The sequence below is a fragment of the Cucumis sativus genome, unplaced genomic scaffold (assembly GCF_000004075.3).
Source record: "Cucumis sativus cultivar 9930 unplaced genomic scaffold, Cucumber_9930_V3 scaffold70, whole genome shotgun sequence".
In the NCBI taxonomy this organism is placed as follows: Eukaryota; Viridiplantae; Streptophyta; class Magnoliopsida; order Cucurbitales; family Cucurbitaceae; genus Cucumis; species Cucumis sativus.
Genome location: NW_022279562.1, coordinates 4,167 through 23,714, shown reverse-complemented (window position 1 = coordinate 23,714; position 19,548 = coordinate 4,167). Strand labels below are relative to the sequence as shown.

The 19,548-nt window shown below is 36.6% G+C and overlaps 1 long non-coding RNA gene across 2 annotated transcripts; it reads right to left on the bottom strand.

The window, feature by feature from the left end:
• Window positions 1-2,022: 2,022 nt before the first annotated feature.
• On the bottom strand, window positions 2,023-4,011 carry LOC116406173. 2 transcript variants are annotated; one of them, XR_004219182.1, is made up of 5 exons: window positions 3,807-4,011; window positions 3,558-3,700; window positions 3,292-3,454; window positions 3,038-3,185; window positions 2,023-2,098 (listed from the first exon to the last, which is right to left on the bottom strand). It is a non-coding gene; the product is annotated as an uncharacterized LOC116406173 (long non-coding RNA). The 2 variants fall into 2 exon arrangements; XR_004219181.1 differs by having other exon boundaries at window positions 3,558-4,008.
• Window positions 4,012-19,548: the final 15,537 nt, after the last annotated feature.

Genomic DNA, 19,548 nt, shown 5'->3' with positions numbered 1-19,548 from the left:
TCTCATGGAGTATTGCAGGCCCTTCCTTTTACTAAAAACTGCCTGCCCTTTCCCATCTCCCTCTCGTTCATTTAACTTCCTGTTTTAGATAACTGTCATCTTTTTTAAGTAACTATTGTTAGTTCCTAAAGTGCCTTATTTTTCTTTCTTCTATTATAAGTAAATAACAATGGTGGCCTAACAGACCTCCTAAACTATTCACTCTAGACCATGTTAAATCACCAATTCATCCAAAAACTTATGAGGTAAATGTAATATTATATCTTCTAACCATTGTCAACTTAAATTTGCTTTTGACCATAAGCAGTGGGTTTGCTGAAATTGAATGATGAATCCATAAAATAAAAATGAAGTTGAAAGTAGAAAAAATGGAAGGAAGAAAAATACCCCAAAAGTTCTAAAAGCAATATGATCATAACAAATAATGGAAGGAAAAATTTTGGCCGGTGGGGAGAAAAGGGAAGACATGGGGTTCGGTTTACAGGGATTTTTCTTAATAATTGCTGGAAGAACAAAGAGGTTTGTGAGGAGATTTAAGGGTAACCACAAGAATGGCAGAATGCTAAATCCCAAAAGACTAAATGGTCAATCGAATGTTTTAGGCAGTTTGATCTTTAGCTGTTTTCTTGCTACTTTATGGAAATGTTGTAGAAAGAGTAGAACGATGACATAGTTCACTTTGTTTCTTTACGTACAAAATAACCATTGACTTAAATCAAAGACATTGCACCACAAATGACCATTAGAAAACAATATATAATAGAAAGTATAAAAAATATGCAGAAATTGAAAATGAAATTGGAAGTAGAAAAAAAAAATGGAAGGAAGAAAAATACCCCCAAAGTTCCAAGTGCAATATGATCATAACCAATTTGTATCACCATGAAAAGATCGAACAAGCTCCAAAATGGATTTTACAGTGCGATTCCAACTCACATAAGCAGTCTCTAGGAATGCCAAACCGTTTCTAAGAAAGGATCATCACAACCCATAACTTTAAATTCTTCAAAACAATGCAATGAAATCAGAGCAGAAAAAAACAGAACAACTCTAACCAACGATAACTGCAAAATAAACCTTATGGAAATGTTATAGAAAGAGTAGAACGATGACATGGTTCACTTTGTTTTTCTATTTACAAAATAACCAATGATTTAAAGGAAAGAATTTGCACCACAAATGACCATTAGAAAGCAATATACATAAAAAAGAATAAAAAATACGCAGAAATTGAAAATGAAAGTGAAAGTAGAAAACAAACTGAAGGAAGAAAAATACTCCAAAAGTTACAAATGCATTACGATTCGGAAAAATTTGTATCAACATGAACTGATCGAATAAGCTCCAAAATGGGTTTTGCAGTGGAGAGTGGGAAAAATTCTCGCCGGTGGGAAGAGAAGGGAAGACATGGGGTTCAGTTTACACAGATTTTTCTTAATGATTGTTGGAAGAACAAAGAGATTTTGAGGAGATTTAAGGGCAACGACAACAATGACAGAATGTTAAATCTCGAAAGACTAAATGGCCAATTGAGTCTTTAAGCCAGTTCGATCTGCCTGTTAGCTGGTTTCTTGCTTCTTTATGGAAATGGGGTAGAAAGAGTAGAAAGATGATATAGTTAACTTTGTTTTTCTCTTTACAAAGTAGCCAATGACTTAAAAGAAAGACATTGCACAACTTGTGACCATTAGAAAAATACATAAGAAAGAATAAAAAATAAGCAAAAATTGAAAATGAAATTGGAAGTAGAAAAGAAATGGAAGAAAAATACCCCAAAACTTCAAAATGCAATATGATCATAACAAATTTGTATCATCATGAACAGATCGACCAAACTCCAAAACAGATTTTGCAGTGGGCTTCCGACTCAAATAAACAGCCTCCATGCTCACCAAAACGTTCCTAAGAAAGGATTCAGCTCCCTACCAACATGCATCACATCCCATAACTTTAATTTCTTCAGAAACAACGTAGTTAACTGAAGGTAAAAAAATCAGAACAAGAACACTAACCAACTTCTTAGGAATCAGCTCCCTACCTCCGAATGCGTCGGGTTCGTTCAGGATCAAAAGTTGCGTAGGGAAATCTTCACTCTTGGCTGAAGCAACAATAGCATGTAGAAAGTAGAAGAGTAAAGCTGGTTAGATCAGAATGCATCGGGTTCCTTCGGTATCAGAATTTGCGTAGGAAACTCTTCCCTCTTGGTTGAAGCAACAATTTCCAATAGAAAGTAGAAGAGTTAAACCAGTTAGATAAGAATGCGTCGGGTTCCTTCAGAATCAATACTTGCGTAGGAAACTCTTAACTCTTGGAGGAAGCAAAAATAACATGTAGAAACTCAAAAAGTTAAGTCGGTTAGGTCAAAATGCATCGAGTTCCTTCGGAATCAGAATTTTCGTAAGGAACTCTTCACTCTTGGTCGAAGTAGGAATAGCCCGTTGGAAATAGATGAGTTAACACTTCAAAAATACTTCCTATAAAAAGTTATTATATATAGGGACAATCTTCCTTTGTGTTTGGACTGCACCCATGCATTTATAGCACAGGAGCATTCCTTTAGATCACATCGTATCCTTTAGAGATCGCAGTTTGCTACCTTGATTTTCAACTTTTGTCGAGCCCTTTAGAGTTAGTTTGGTTTGAAATAGAGATTGTTGTCTTATGCGATCAAGGTTGTGAAATATCTCACTATATTTTTTTTAATGGAACATTTGATTAGAGAGTAAGGGTTTTGAGAGGTCTTGGGAGGAGATTGAGACCATTGCTGGTTTAAGGCATTTGTTAGTTAAAAACATTACTTTATCCCGTATATCTAAGACAAGCCAAGCTTATTTTCTTCTTAAAACATACTATAATTAGTCAAACAAAAAAATGTTAATAGTCAAATACATTTTTTATTTGACAATTAATTGTGTTAATTACAACAATAACTATAAAAATTGGTTATCATCCTGTTTTGTTTAAAAATCAAATCAAGAGTTTAACTAAATGGAATGCACTACAATGATGATTCTGCTATTATCAGTAATACACAAACCTTGCATATTGAGTGATGAGGATCTCGAAGATTGACCAGTAGATTATCACTTTCAAAATCAAAGTGCACAATATTCTTTCTGTGCAGGTGTTCCATTCTAAAAGCCGCATCCATAGCAATCAAGAGGCGCTTCCACTTTTCAAGACTCCTGCATCAATTGTATTTATGCTTAATCTAAGGGTGAAGATACATTATACTGCAACTAACTTCTAACAAATTAAATTAAACGTATGAAAAATGAGAACAATTGTTACTTTTCATTCTTCAACAAAGCATTTTTGAGCGAACCATTGGCCATATATTCTGTTACTGTGGCCACAGATCTCCCAGGCCCATCAAGCACGACACCATAAAAAGTACCACATTTGGGTGGTGCAAATCAGCAAACTTAATTGCTTCATTCTAAAAATCTTCTCACTGGTACAATATAAAACAACAAAAAGGACTTGAGTCAAGGAACAAAAAGAAAAATACACGAATAACAAAAGAAAAGAAAAGCCAGTTGCTTAAAATGAACAACCTTGCGATCTTGTTTAGAAGGCTTCCCAGCAAAACACCTCTCATTGATTCGTTTTATAGCAACATCAGTCCCCTCCATTTTCCATGGTAAAAAGTGCCAAAGGTGCCGGACCCCAATTCTCTTAATTCTTCAAGGTCACTATTCTTTATTACCCGAAGGAAAGAAGAAAAAGAAAAAAAAAGATGTTCGGATGGACAATTTAAACATAAGGTGCAACCTTAAGGTTAAAAATGGAAAACTAAGTATTACCTGCAAGCGGCCAAGGCCTTTTGACATTGGAAAACCAGGATTTGCTTTACCTGAAAGTCTTGTCCTGCCATCGTGGGCAAACATGAAACAAGAATAATTATGGCAAAAAACGTGACATATTCCCGTTGAATAGCCAAATGAATGATGTGTATGTTGCATCTTGTTTTGGAGAATGTTCAGCATTGTATTGGTGTCTTATTTACACTTTGTATAAATCAGTCAGATGTCTTGAATGGTGCTTTTGCATTGCTTTGTTTGCATTCCACTCTCAGATAATGGAAGACAATAAAAATAATCCTCTTGTTTTACTTGTGTTTTAGTATGCTTCCTTTTATCCATTGTTTGGAACTTTCCTTCAAATGGTTGAGCTTCTGGTGTCAAAGTACCATCACATTTGTTGTAATTTATTGAGCTCTTTAGTTATTTTATTACTCTAGTTGAATGGCATAACTTTCGTTTAAATATACATTCAAATCTAATCTTACTTTAACCACTAGTATATGTATGTATACGTGTAAACAAAATCTTGTAATATTGTGTTATCTTATTAACTATGTTGTGAAGTTTATGTAACATTTCACTTGATTGTACTTTTTTTTAAAATAGGACATTTTTTTCATAATTTTTCAAACACAACTAATATCTACTTGGACTCCTTGTACTCCTTGTAAATGGAGTGTATTCTTGATTAACTTAAACACTTAAATTTTTTTACCACACATATCAATTACTAAAATTTCATAATATCAAAATTCAACATATCCATAAGTTAAAAAACATATTTTGTAATAATACTCGAAATTTGGGATGGGTAGTCTGGGTTGTTAGTGTTGTCAGTGTTAGAATACCCCTAGTGGTTTGTGTCAAAAAAGTCTCCTTTTAAAAGTTGAAAGATGCCCTTAAACTTTCGAAAACGGTTCAAAAATACCATTGTCTTTGGTTTTAGATGAAAGTCGCTAAAGTTTTGTTTAAAAAATAATCATCAACTATTGAAAAGTTCTGTTTAAAAAATATTGATGAATTATTGAAAGTTCCATAAATATCCTTTTAAGCTTAAAAAAAATTCAAAAAAATGTTCATCGATCCAATTCATACACCTATTTCTTTACACTTATAATAAAAAGCCCATAGAAAGTAGAGAACTTTTCACTCTTGCCTGAAGCTACAATAGCCCGTAGAAAGTAGGAGAGTTAAGCTTGTTAGGTTAGAATGCGTCGGGTTCGTTTGGGATCAAAACTTGCATCAGAACTCTTCACTCACGGTCGAAGCTACAATAGCTGGTAGAAAGTAGGAGAGGTAAGCCTATTAAGTCATAATGCATTGGGTTCTTTCAGGATCAAACTTTCGTAGGAAACTCTTCACTCTCGACCGAAGCCACAATAACTTGTAGAAAGTAGGAAAGATAAGTTGGTCAGGTCAAAATGCGTCGGGTTCCTTCCGTATTAGTATTTGCGTAGGGAACTCTTCACTCTTGGTGAAAGCAACAATTTCATGTAGAAAGAAGGTGAGTTGAAGCGATTAGATCATAATGCGATGGGTTCCTTCGGGATCAATACTTGCGTAGGGAACTCTTAACTCTTGGTGGAAGCAAAAATAGCCCGTAGAAAGTCGAAGATTTAAGCCAATTAGTTTAGAATGTGTTGAGTTCCTTCGGGTTCAAAATTTTCGTAGGGAACTCTTCACTCTTGGTCGAAGCAACAATGGCCGGTTGAAAGTAGAAGAGTTAAGCCAGTTAGGTCAGAATGCATGTTTGGTTCTTTAGATATCCGAACTTGCACAGGGAAATCTTCACTCATGGTCGAAGCAACAATAACCTGTAGAAAGTAGGAGAGTTAAGCTGGTTAGGTCAGAATGTGTCGGCTTTCTTTGGTATCAGAAATTGTGTCGGGAACTCTTCACTCTCGATTGAAGCCACAATAGCTCGTAGAAAGTAGGAGAATTAAGCCGGTTAGGTTAAAATGCATCGAGTTCTTTGGGATCATAACTTCTTCGACAACTCTTCACTCTCGGCCGAAGCCACAATAGCCGTAGAAAGTACGGGAGTTGGCCGTAGAAAGTAGGGAATGCTTTCTTGGCCGAAGCAACAACAACTTGTAGAAAGTAGGAGAGTTAAGCTGGTTAGGTCAAAATGTGTCAGGTTCCTTCAATATCAGAATTTCCATAGGGAACTCTTCCCTCTTGGCCGAAGCAATACTATAGAAAGTAGGAGAGTTAAAGTGGTTAAATCATAATTCATTGGGTTCCATCGGGACCAATACTTTCGTAGGGAACTCTTAACTCTTGGTGGAAGCAAAAATAGCCTGTAGAAAGTAAGAGAATTAAGACGGTTAGGTCAGAATGCATCGAGTTCCTTTGAAATCAGAATTTTCGTAGGGAACTCTTTACTATTGGCCGAAGCAACAATAGCTCGTTGGAAGTAGAAAAGTTAAGCCAGTTGGGTCAGAATGCATTTGGTTCTTTCGATATCAGAACTTGCATAGGAAAATCTTCACTCATGGTCAAAGCAATAATAGCTCGTAGAAAGTAATAGAGTTAAGCTGGTTAGGTTAGAATGCATCGAGTTCCTTTGGTATCATAACTTGTGTCAGGAACTCTTCCCTCTTAGCTGAAGCCACAATAGCCCATAGAAAGTATGAGAGCTAAGCAAAATAGGTTAAAATGCGTCGGGTTCCTTCCAGATCAGAACTTGTGTTGGGAACTTTTCACCCTCGGTTGAAGCCACAATAGACCATAGAAAGTAGGAGAGTTAAGCCGAATAGGTTAAAATGCATCTAGTTCCCTCGAGATCAGTACTTTCATCAACAACTCTTCACTCTCGACTAAACCCACAATAGCCCGTAGAAAGTAGGAGAGTTAAATCGGTTAGGTCAGAATGCGTCGGGTTCCTTTAGGATCAGAACTTGCTTAGAGAACTCTTCACTCTTGGTCGAAGCCACAATAGCCCGTAGAAAGTAGGGGAGTTAAGACGGTTGGGTCAGAATGCATCGGGTTCCTTCAGAATAAGAACTTGCATATAGAACTCTTAACTCTTGGTCGAGGCAACAATAGGTCGTTGGAAGTAGAAGAGTTAAGCTAGTTCGGTCAAAATGCATTCGGTTCTTTCGATATTAGAACTTGCGTAGGAAAATCTTCACTCATGGTCGAAGCAACAATAGCCCATAAAAAGTAGAAGAGTTAAGCATATTAGGTCAGAATGCGTCTGGTTCCTTTGTGATCAGAACTTGTTGGTGAACTCTTCACTCTCGACCAAGAAACAATAGCCTGTAGAATGTAGGAGAATTAAGTCGGATAGCTCAGAGTGCGTAGGGTTCCGTCCGGATCAAAACTTTCATAATGAAATCTTCACTTATGGTCGAAGCAACAATAACATGTAGAAAGTAGGAGAGTTAAGCCGATTAGGTTAGAATGCGTCGAGTTGCTTTGGGATTAGAACTTGTGTGAGGAACTCTTCACTCTCGGCCGAAGCCACAATAACCCGTAGAAAGTAAAAGAGTTAAGCTGGTTTGATTAAAATGAATCGGGTTCTTTTAGAATCAGAACTTGTTCGTGAACTCTTCACTCTCGGCTGAACCTACAGTAGCCCGTAAAATGTAGGAGAGTTAAGCCGAAAAGCTCAAAGTGTGTCAGGTTCCTTCCGAATCAGAACTTTTATCGGGAACTCTTCACTCTCGGCTAAAGCCACAATGCCCCATAGAAAGTACGAGAGTTAAGTCGGTTAGGCAAAAATGCATCGGGTTCCTTCGTGATCAAAACTAGCGTAGAGAACTTTTCACTCTTTGGTCGAAGCCATAATAACCCGTAGCATGTAGGAGAGTTAAGCTGGTTAGTTCAGAATGTGTTGGGTTCCTTCGAGATCAGAACTTGTGTGGAGAACTCTTCAATCTTTGTCGAAGCCATAATAACCCATAGAAAGTAGGAGAGTTAAATCGATTAGGTCAGAGTGCATCGGGTTCCTTCGAGACATGAACGTGCATTAGGTACTCTTCACTCTTGGATGAAGCAATAACAGCCCATAGAAAGTTAGAGAGATAAGTCGATTAGGTCGCAATGCATCGGGTTCCTACGGGATCAAAACTTGCGTAGGGAACTTTTCACTTTTGGTTGTAGTAACTATAGCCGGTAGAAAGTAGGAGAGTTAAGCGGGTTAGGTCAAAATCCATCGGGTTCCTTTGAGTTCAGAACTTGCGTAAATAACTTTTCACTTCGCCGAAGCCACAATAGGCCGTAGAAAGTAGGAAAGTCAAGCCGGTTAGGTCAGAATGCATCGGGTTCCTAAATTGCATAAGGAACTCTTCACTCTTGGTTGAAGCAACAATAGCCTGTAGAAAGTTGGATAGTTAAGCTAGTTAGGTCAGAATACGTCAGGTTCCTTCAGAATCAAAGCTTGCGTAGAGAACTCTTCACTCTTGGCTGAAGCAACAATAACCGGTAGAAAGTAGGAGAGTTAAGCTGGTTAGGTTGGAATGCATCAAGTTCTTTACGTATCAGAATTCACATAGGGAACTTTTTACTCTTGGCCAAAGCATCAATTTCTGTAGAAAGTAGGAGAGTTAAAGTGGTTAGGTCAGAATGCGTCGGGTTCCTTCGGGATCGATAGTTGTATAGGTAACTCTTCACTCTTGGCCGAAGCAACAATAGCTAGTTGAAAGTAGAAGAGTTAAGCCAATTAGGTCAGAATGCGTTGGGTTCCTTCGATATCAGAACTTGCGTAGGAAAATATTCACTCACGGCCGAAGCAACAATAGCCTGTAGAATGTAGGAGAGTTAAGCCGATTAGGTCAAAATTCGTTGGGTTCTACGGTATTCAACTTTTCCTTCCTTACACTTCTTTTTTTCTTGTTCATTTTATTGATATAATTTTTACCACAACTCATCAGATAGGAATTGATAACCATTTTCTTTTTTAGAACTGTTTTCTTTTTATTTTAAAAATTAAACATATATACAATGCTTGCACTTTTAAGATTAGTGGCGATTTAAGAAGAATGATGATGGTTCATTCGTGACTTTCATTTGTGGTTCTAGGCCTCTAATTTTTTTTTCAATTACAATACTATGACGTCAAATAACTGTCGCGAAAAGTATTATCCGAAAAGTTTCGCCTTTTCCCGCGCGTTTTTTTTCCTTTTGTGATAATTTTTTTTCCTCCCTCCATTTTGTGATATAAACAACTGTCGTAGTAGATAATTTTTGTTGTAGTGTTACTACATTTGGAACTTGACAAAAACCTGTTTGCTAGATGATCCCTTATATGACTCAATTTCTTTTTCCTAGTGTTTTTATTCACTTATAAAGTCATTTCAAACACAATACTATACATTTGATTTGTGAACTTTAGTCACTATGGTTTCTTTACCTATGCATTGCCAAATCAAGCACTATACCATAAAACTTCTAGGACTAACTTATGAATTGATCAATTAAAATGACATGATTTGCACTATAGACGCCTTTTGCACACCACTTAGGTTGGTTTAGCACTATAGTTCTTGTCTTATTTACCATTTTTGGTCGTTAATTCCTTCTTTGTTTTTCAATTTTTGGTAGTTTATGAGTTAAGAAAGCTCACACTTAAGCATTGTTTGATAGTCTTTACAGCCTAAGCACCTCTTGGACACTACATAGGTTGGTTGGCACTATAGTTGATGCACTTGCACACTTGGTTTCCATTTAAGGTCCTTAAGTCCTTTTTGGTCACTTTTTGGTAGGTTATGTGTTGGAAATTGATAAGAAACCCCTAGGCATTGGATCTAAGAATCATGTTAAACAACAAGACTCAAAGAACACAACCCCACTAGCCGCAAAACCAATTTGATTTCAACCCCTAAGATAGGCTACATACAAATTGCTTAGATGATCTAAGAAACCAAGGATCGAACAAAATTAGAAACTCCCATCAATCCTTAATCTTCAAAACACTCCACAAGTAAGGTAGATCAATTCTCACTTGAATGCTTCAAATGTTTGTGCATTCTATCACAACAGACAAGAACAAAATTCTACATTCTAGAATTTTCAGATTTCTTTCATCCCAAATTCTTCTTTTTAAATGTGGAAAAATTACAACCCTATTTATACTAATTAAAATATGAAATGAAAGGTCAAAACATTTAATTTGATAACCTTTCAACTAACATAATAACTAAAAACACATAAACATTATTTCTTAAACATTTAAATTTATGACTTTTGAGTTGCCCAAAATAACTCTTCAACTTCCAAGCATTGCATCTACTCAACTTCTTCATTTGATTCAATCATGATTTCTTGATCCATATCAGGAATGCTCACAGTTAAACATTCTTGGTTTGTCTTTAAACCTTAGGCACCTTTTGGACACTACTTGGGTTGGTCTGGCACTATAGTTGTTGCTTTTGTGCACTTATTTTCATTTTGGGTCGTTAAGTCCTTTTTTCTGACATTTTGGTAGATTTTGAGTTGAGAAAGCTCACACTTAAGCATTCTTTGGTTGTGTTTATATAATAGGCACGTTTTTTAAACTACTTAGGTTTGTTTGGCACTATAATTATTGCACATGCGCACTTGGTTGCCATTTCGGGTCGTTAAGTTATTTTTTCAGATATTTTGGTAGGATATGAGTCGACAAAGCTCACACTTACAAGTTCTTGGGTTGCATTTACAGCTTAGGCACTTTTTGGACACTACTTAGGTATGTTTCGCACTATAGTTGTTTCACTTAGGCACTTGGTTGCCAATTGGGGTCGTTAAGTCTTTTTTTTTTTACATTTTTGTTTGTTATGAGTCGAGAAAGCTCACACTTAAATATTATTTGGTTGCGTTTATAGCTTACGCAACTTTTGGATACTACTTAGGTATGTTTGACATTTTATTTGTTGCTCTTGGGCACATGCTTGCCATTTCGAGTCGTTAAATCATTTTTTCTGACTTATCGGTAGGTTATGAGTCGGGAAAGCTCACACTTAAGCATTCTTTGGTTGTCTTTAAACCTTAGTCACCTTTTAGACACTAATTAGGTTGTTTTAACAGCATATTTGTTTAACTTACGCACTTGGTTGAAATTTTTGTTCATCAAGTCCTTTTTTGTGATTTTTTGGTAGCTTATGAGTTAAGAAAGCTCACACTTAAGCATTCAATGGTTGCCTTTACAACTTAACACCGTTTGGATAGTAGTTAGGTTGGTTTGACACTATAGTTTTTGAATTTGGGCACTTGGTTGCCATTTCGGGTTGTTAAGTCATTTTTTTCTCATTTTTTCGTAGCTTATGAGTTGGAAAAGCTCACAGTTAAGCATTGTTTGGTTGATTTTAAGCCTTATGCACCTTTTGGACACTAGTTAGGTTAGTTTGGCACTATATTTGTTGCACTTGGGCACTTGGTTGCAATTCGAGTCGTTAAGTCCTTTTTTCTAACATTTTGGTAGGTTATAAGTAGAGAAAGTTCACACTGAAGCATTCTTTGATTGCATTTACAACGTAGGCACCTTTTGGACACTACCTAGGTTGGTTTGGCATTATAGCTGTTGCACTTGGACACTTGATTTCCACTTCAGGTCGTTAAGTCCTTTTTCTCACATTTTTTAAAGTTATGATTTGGAAAATCTCACACTTAAGCATTTTTTTTGCTGTCTTTAAACCTTAGGAACCTTTTGGACATTAATAAGGTTTCTTTGGCACCATAGTTGTTGCACTTTGGCACTTGGTTGCAATTTCGGGTTGTTAAGTCCTTTTTTCTAACTTTTGTTAGGTTATGAGTCGGGAAAGCTAACACTTAAGCATTCTTTTGTTTCCTTTACAGCTTACGCACCTTGGTTTGGCACTATAGTTGTTGTACCTTGGCATTTGGTTGTCATTCCGGGTTGTTAAATTCTTTTTTCTAACTTTTTAGTTGGTTATGAGTCTAGAAAGCTCACATTTAAGCATTCTTTGGTTTTCTTTAAAGCTTAGGCACCTTTTGGACACTACTTAGGTTTATTTGGCACTATAGTAGTTGCATTTGGGCACTTGGTTGCGATTTTAGGTTGTTCAGACCTTGTTTTCTCACTTTTTGGTAGCTTATGCATTGGAAAAGCTCACAGTTAAGCATCGTTTGGTTGTCTTTAAATCTTAGGCACATTTTGGACACTAGTTAGGTTTGTTTGGCACTATAGTGTTGCATCTGGACACTTGGATGCAATTTGTGTCGTTAAGTCCTTTTTTCTAATATTTGAGTAGGTTATGAGTAGAGAAAGCTAACACTTAAACATTCTTTGTGTTGGAATTTATGTCCTAAAACAGAACAAGAATTCTAACCAACGATAACAAAAAAATCCACCTAACCCTTGATCCATGCCGTCCATTGGGAGGTACAGCACTGGACATGATTGAGAACTATCGGTTCCCAGCCGCAAGTTTCGACATCGACAAAGATTTTCCAAGGGAAATGAAAATTTTGGAAATGGGTAGTGAAGAAAAATAAGGTTGAAAGGATTTTGTTTGGAGAGTGGACAAAATTATGACCGATGTGGAGAAAAGGGAACATATGGGGTTCGGTTTACAGGGATTTTTCTTAAGGATTGTTGGAATAACAAAGAGATTGTGAGGAGATTTAAGGGCAACGACAAGAATGGCAGAATGTTAAATCCCAAAAGACTAAATGGCCAATTGAATGTTTAAGTAGATTGATTTGCCTGTTAGCTGTTTTCTTGCTTCTTTACGGAAATGAGGTAGAAAGAGTAGAACGATGACATAGTTCACTTTGTTTTTCTCTTTACAAAGTAGCCAATGACTTAAAAGAAAGACATTGCACAACAAGACCATTAGAAAATAATATACATAAGAAAGAATACAACGTAAGCAGAAAAGAAATGGAAGAAAAATACCCCAAAACTTCAAAATGCAATATGATCATAACAAATTTGTATCATCATGAACAGATCGAACAAACTCCAAAACAGATTTTGCAGTGGGCTTCCGACTCAAATAAACAGCCTCCATGCTCGCCAAATTCCTAAAGGCAGCGCAATTAAGCAGTAACCATCAATTCAAAACAAAAGGAAAGATAGAAAGAGTTGCAATGCGTTAGTTTACTGTTTCAGATCGCTTTAGAAGGGGACCCTGCAACAAATTCCGACCAGACCCAGAGGCCAGCTGCCGCTTGATCTTCTCCAAACTGTCCCCGGCATCTTCCGCTCTCTCCACCAACAACAATCATAAATTAAAAACATGTTGAGCCAACAAAGATACACACCAGCAAACTTTTGAACATAGGACCCTCCTAAACTACTCACTTTTGAACATAGGACTTCCTCAACTATCTACTCACTTCTGAACATACAACCTTGATAGAACACTTATGTACTGTTTCTATTATATTGATATTTGAGACTTAAAGTTGCAATAGAAAGAAAATTACAGAGAAATTACAAACAACAAGCAAAGAAACCTCCTAATCCAAAACAGAAATAAACACAATTCAAAATACTACAATTAAAACCAGAACAATTCTGGCAGGCCCTTCCTTTTACTAAAAACTGCCTGCCCTTTCCCATCTCCCTCTCATCCATTTAACTTCCTGTTTTAGATAACTGTCATCCTTTTGAATAAGTAACTGTGTTGATTACTAACGTGCCTTACTTTCCTTTCTTCTATTATAAGTAAAATAACAATGGTGGTCTAACAGACCTCCTAAACTATCCACTCTAGAGCATGTTAAATCACCAATTCATCCAAAAACTAATGACGTAAATGTAATATTATATCTTCAACGTAAGTGTAAATGTAAACTAATGACACTACAAGTGATTTTGAAACTAAGACATTGAAGCAGTCTGTTAGGAAGGGTGATGGAACCAGCAAGAGTGGGGGGAGTTCTTTAAAACAATCAGAGGTCAAGAGAAAGAAGGGATCAGCTAAATCTATTTCTGGAAAAAACGTGAAAAGATTGTCAGGTGATGATGATAAAAAGGAAACCACACCTGTGCTGAAACCAGCCTCCAAAAATTGGAAGTAAATCAAAGGATCAAGGCACTCTTGAAATTGGAAGTAAACTTGGTAGCACAGGTCCAAAAATCGCTGGCAAGTCGAAGAATGATGATGCCGAATCCAACAAGACTAGCAAATCTAAGGACGATGAGACATCCACACCTGCCGCTGTTGCAAAGTCCAACAAGCAAGATGTATCGAAGACGGGGAAGTCCAAACAAGAAACCCAAAAACTCCTGTTTCAAAAGGCAAGTCTACCAAAACAGGCGATAAGTCTAATAATACCAATCTCTCCACCAAGGTTAAGTTCACATCTTCAAAAGCAAAAGAAAAAGAAAGTGGAGATGTGAAGCATTCATCAACTTCTGGGAAAACAATGGAGAACTCAAAGGGAAAGTCACTAAATTCATCCAATGATCAGGGCAGTGAATCCAAGTCAGGAAAGAAAAGAAGAAGAGAGTCAAAAGGTTGATAACCACGTCTATTCCAAAAAGGTTGGAGTTGTCTATTCTTGGCTCAGTTTGCACCACATATTTGCAAATTCTACTATGAGTACTTCTTGGCAAACTTGATCTCTGGATCTGATGATGTCTCTCATTGGCACATTTTCGAGATTGTCGTATATTCTTAGTTAGGTAGGTTAGCAGCAATTATAGGAGTGTGGCAGTTCTCTTTGTAGTTTTTGGCGCTATTCATGTCATCTGTGGGAGGTAAATGACCAATAAAAAATAATACGCAATAAAAAAGAATCAGAAAGAAAACAATATGCATTTTTGTTTTCAAATTCTTGGTGAAATCACAATTCAGAAATGAAATTTGGTTCATTCTCCACGATAATATGGTGACCTAAATAACATAAGTTTCAGAGTCATGGGAGATTAAAAGCCTTGCTAATTGCTCAAACTCTGAATGCAAAGGCTTTTCCCATGTGAAGGAACCTAGAGAACCAGCCAAAGCAGCATGCTTCTTCCCAATGCAAGAACATTCAGTGTATCTTCTGATTATGTACTGAATGCAGTAGGAAAAATGATATGAAGTTGTAATTCAAGCTAAGGTTTTGTTGCATAAACCAAAAACTTAAATGGATAAAACACAAAATGCATCCTATTCCCACCTTATGCCTACTACATCGCTAACAATACACTTACTGCAGCACCAAGATACAACTTGTAGCCAAATTTCAGAAGGAAAAAATATATTCAGATTTCTGCATATCGAGAATTCGGTGAAACGCACCTGAGTTTATTTACTCAACTAATCCACAACAATTTGTGATATGAACACTCTTGGCAGAGGTCCATTGACCCCATCACCATCGGCAGCAGCATTAGAAATGAGCTGTTTCCACCAACATATTACTACATTGAACCAAGCAAGGAAGGACCAAAAACAGTGTAAATGGGACGTATGGTTACTCCATTTTCCCTGTTGTTGGGTCCAAAACTACCCATCGCTCATTCCATTTCCTCAACTGCAAACATTGTAATAGAGAAAATCAGATTTGCTACAATGAAGGCTCATTGCCATAAAAAATGTTGTCTAAGAACAGAAACGCAGAAAATAGAAGGCTGATCAAATGTGACCACAATTCTGCATATGCGCACTACAAAACAGTCTGAGAATACTATCACATCGACGGCCATATTCATAAACACAAATATGCCGACAGTTAGATCACGAACATGGACATTTCTCACATTTCTAATCTCCTTGAAATCACAAATCCCGACGTCCTAATCTTAATAAGTACTTCTAGGTGATTTAATTAAGTCTTTAAATATCACTAAAAAAGTCAGAACGATTTAAATGGAAGACCTAAAGGCAGCGCAATTAAGCAGTAACCATCAATTCAAAACAAAAGGAAAGACAGAAAGAGTTGCAATGCGTTAGTTTACTGTTTCAGATCGCTTTAGAAGGGGACCCTGCAACAATGGTGGCCTAACAGCCTCCTAAACTATCCACTCTAGAGCATGTTAAATCACCAATTCATCCAAAAACTAATGACGTAAATGTAATATTATATCTTCAACGTAAGTGTAAATGTAAACTAATGACACTACAAGTGATTTTGAGACTAAGACATTGAAGCAGTCTGTTAGGAAGGGTGATGGAACCAGCAAGAGTGGGGGGAGTTCTTTAAAACAATCAGAGGTCAAGAGAAAGAAGGGATCAGCTAAATCTATTTCTGGAAAAAACGTGAAAAGATTGTCAGGTGATGATGATAAAAAGGAAACCACACCTGTGCTGAAACCAGCCTCCAAAAATTGGAAGTAAATCAAAGGATCAAGGCACTCTTGAAATTGGAAGTAAACTTGGTAGCACAGGTCCAAAAATCGCTGGCAAGTCGAAGAATGATGATGCCGAATCCAACAAGACTAGCAAATCTAGCACATTTTCGAGATTGTCGTATATTCTTAGTTAGGTAGGTTAGCAGCAATTATAGGAGTGTGGCAGTTCTCTTTGTAGTTGTTTGGCGCTATTCATGTCATCTGTGGGAGGTAAATGACCAATAAAAAATAATACGCAATAAAAAAGAATCAGAAAGCAAACAATATGCATTTTTGTTTTCAAATTCTTGGTGAAATCACAATTCAGAAATGAAATTTGGTTCATTCTCCACGATAATATGGTGACCTAAATAACATAAGTTTCAGAGTCATGGGAGATTAAAAGCCTTGCTAATTGCTCAAACTCTGAATGCAAAGGCTTTTCCCATGTGAAGGAACCCAGAGAACCAGCCAAAGCAGCATGCTTCTTCCCAATGCAAGAACATTCAGTGTATCTTCTGATTATGTACTGAATGCAGTAGGAAAAATGATATGAAGTTGTAATTCAAGCTAAGGTTTTGTTGCATAAACCAAAAACTTAAATGGATAAAACACAAAATGCATCCTATTCCCACCTTATGCCTACTACATCGCTAACAATACACTTACTGCAGCACCAAGATACAGCTTGTAGCCAAATTTCAGAAGGAAAAAATATATTCAGATTTCTGCATATCGAGAATTCGGTGAAACGCACCTGAGTTATTTACTCAACTAATCCACAACAATTTTGTGATATGAACACTCTTGGCAGAGGTCCATTGACCCCATCACCATCGGCAGCAACATTAGAAATGAGCTGTTTCCACCAACATATTACTACATTGAACCAAGCAAGGAAGAACAAAAACAGTGTAAATGGACGTATGGTTACTCCATTTTCTCTGTTGTTGGGTCCAAAACTACCCATAGCTCATTCCATTTCCTCAACTGCAAACATTGTAATAGAGAAAATCAGATTTGCTACAATGAAGGCTCATTGCCATAAAAATGCTGTCTAATAACAGAAACGCAGAAAATAGAAAGCTGATCAAATGTGACCACAATTCTGCATATGCGCACTACAAAACAGTCTGAGAATACTATCACATCGACGGCCATATTCATAAACACAAATTATGCAGACAGTTAGATCACGAACATGGGCATTTCTCACATTTCTTTCTCCTTGAAATCACAAATCCCGACGTCCTAATCTTAATAAGTACTTCTAGGTGATTTAATTAAGTCTTCAAATATCACTAAAACATTCAGAACGATTTAAATGGAAGACCTAAAGGCAGCGCAATTAAGCAGTAACCATCAATTCAAAACAAAAGGAAAGACAGAAAGAGTTGCAATGCGTTAGTTTACTGTTTCAGATCGCTTTTAAAAGGGGACCCTGCAACAATGCGCAATTTAAATGGGTTTGCTGCAATTGAATGATCAATCCATAAAATAAAAATGAAGTTGGAAGTAGAAGAAATGGAGGAAGAAAAATACCCCAAAGTTCTAAAAGCGATATGATCTCAACAAATTGTATCATGATGAACAGATCGAACAAGCCCCAAAACAGATTTTGCAGTGGATTCCGACTCGGATAAACTGACTCCATGCTCACCAAAACATTCCTAATAAAGGATTCAGCTTGCTATCAACATGCATCACAACCCATAACGTTAAATTCTTCAAAACCAATGCAATTAAATCAAAGCAGAAAAAAACAGAACAAGAACTCAAACCAACGATAACAAAAGAATAAACCTTAACCCTTGATCCTTGCAGTCCATTGGGAGGTTCAGCACGGGGACATGATCGACAACAATCGATTCCCAGCTGCAGGTTGGTTCGGTATCGACAAAGAATTTCCAAGGAAATGAAAATTTTGGAAATGGGTAGGTAGTCAAGAAAAATAAGGTTGAGAGGATTTTGTGTGGAGAGTGGGAAAAATTCCGACCGGGGGGGAGAAAGGGAAGACATGGGGTTCGGTTTACAGGGGTTTTTCTTAATGATTGTTGGAGAACAAAGAGGTTGTAAGGAGATTTAAGGGCAACCAAAAGAATGGCAGAATGTTTGATCTGGCTTGCTTCTTTATGGAAATGTCGTAGAAACAGTAGAACGATGACATAGTTCCCTTTGTTTTTCTATTCACCAAATAACCAATGACTTAAAAGAAAGACATTGCACCACATATGAGCATTAGAAAACAATATACATAAGAAAGAATAAAAATATGCAGAAATTGAAAATGAAATTGGAAGTAGAAAAAAACTGGAACGAAGAACAATACCCCAAAATTTCCAAATGCATTATGATCATAAAAAATTTGTATCAACATGAACTGATCGAATAAGCTCCAAAATGGATATTGCAGTGGGATTCCGACTCAGATAGGCAGTGTAAAGTCTTGCCAAAACGTTCCTAAGAAAGGATCATCAAAACCCATAACTTTAAATTCTTCAAAAATAATGGAATTAAGTCAAGGCAGTACAATACAAAAAAAAAACTCTAACCAACGATAAGAAAGAAATAAACCTTCACTCGTGATCCTTGCAGTCCATTCGGGGGTTCAGCACTGGACTTGATCGAGGAACAATCAGTTCCAAGATGCAGGTTTTGGATAGAGATGATTTTCCAAAAAGCGAAATGAATTTTTTGGAAATGGGTTGTAAAGAAAAATAAGGTTGGAAAGATTTTGTTTCAGAGTGGGCAAAATTCTGGCCGCGTGGAGAAAAGAAAGACATGGGGCTCCGATTCTAGGGATCTTTTCTCAATGATTGTTGGAAGAACAAAGAGTTTGTGAGGAGATTTAAGGCAACGACAAGAATGGCACATGTTAAATCCCAAAATGCTAAATGGCCAATTGAATGTTTAAGCAGAGATGATATGCCCTGTTAGGTTTTCTTGCTTCTTTACAAGAAATGGGGTAAAAGAGAGAACAGATAAATAGTTCACTTTGTTCTTCTACTTACCAAGTAGCCAACGACTTAAAAGAAAGACATTGCACACAAGTTGACCATTAAAAAATTATATACATACGAAGAATAAAAATAAGCAGAAATTGGAAGTAGAAAAGAAATGAAAAAAAATACCCAAAACTTCAAAATGCAATATGATCATAACAAATTTGTATCATCATGGATAGATCAAACAAACTCCAAAACAGATTTTGCAGCGGCTTTCCGACTCAAATAAACAGCCTCCATGCTCCCCAAAACGTTTCCTAAGAAAGGATTTCATCTCCCTCAACCAACATGCCATCACATCCCATAACTTTCATTTCTTCATAACAATGTAACTAACTCAAGGTAAAAAAAAAAAAAACAGAACAAGAACACTAACAAACTTCTAAGGAATCAGCTCCTGCCAACATGATGACATCCCATCAACTTTAATTTCTTCAAATACAAAGGATTTAACTCAAAGTAAAACAAAAAAAAAAACAGAACACGAACTCTAACCAACAAAAATAGAAAAACCAACCTTAACCCTTGA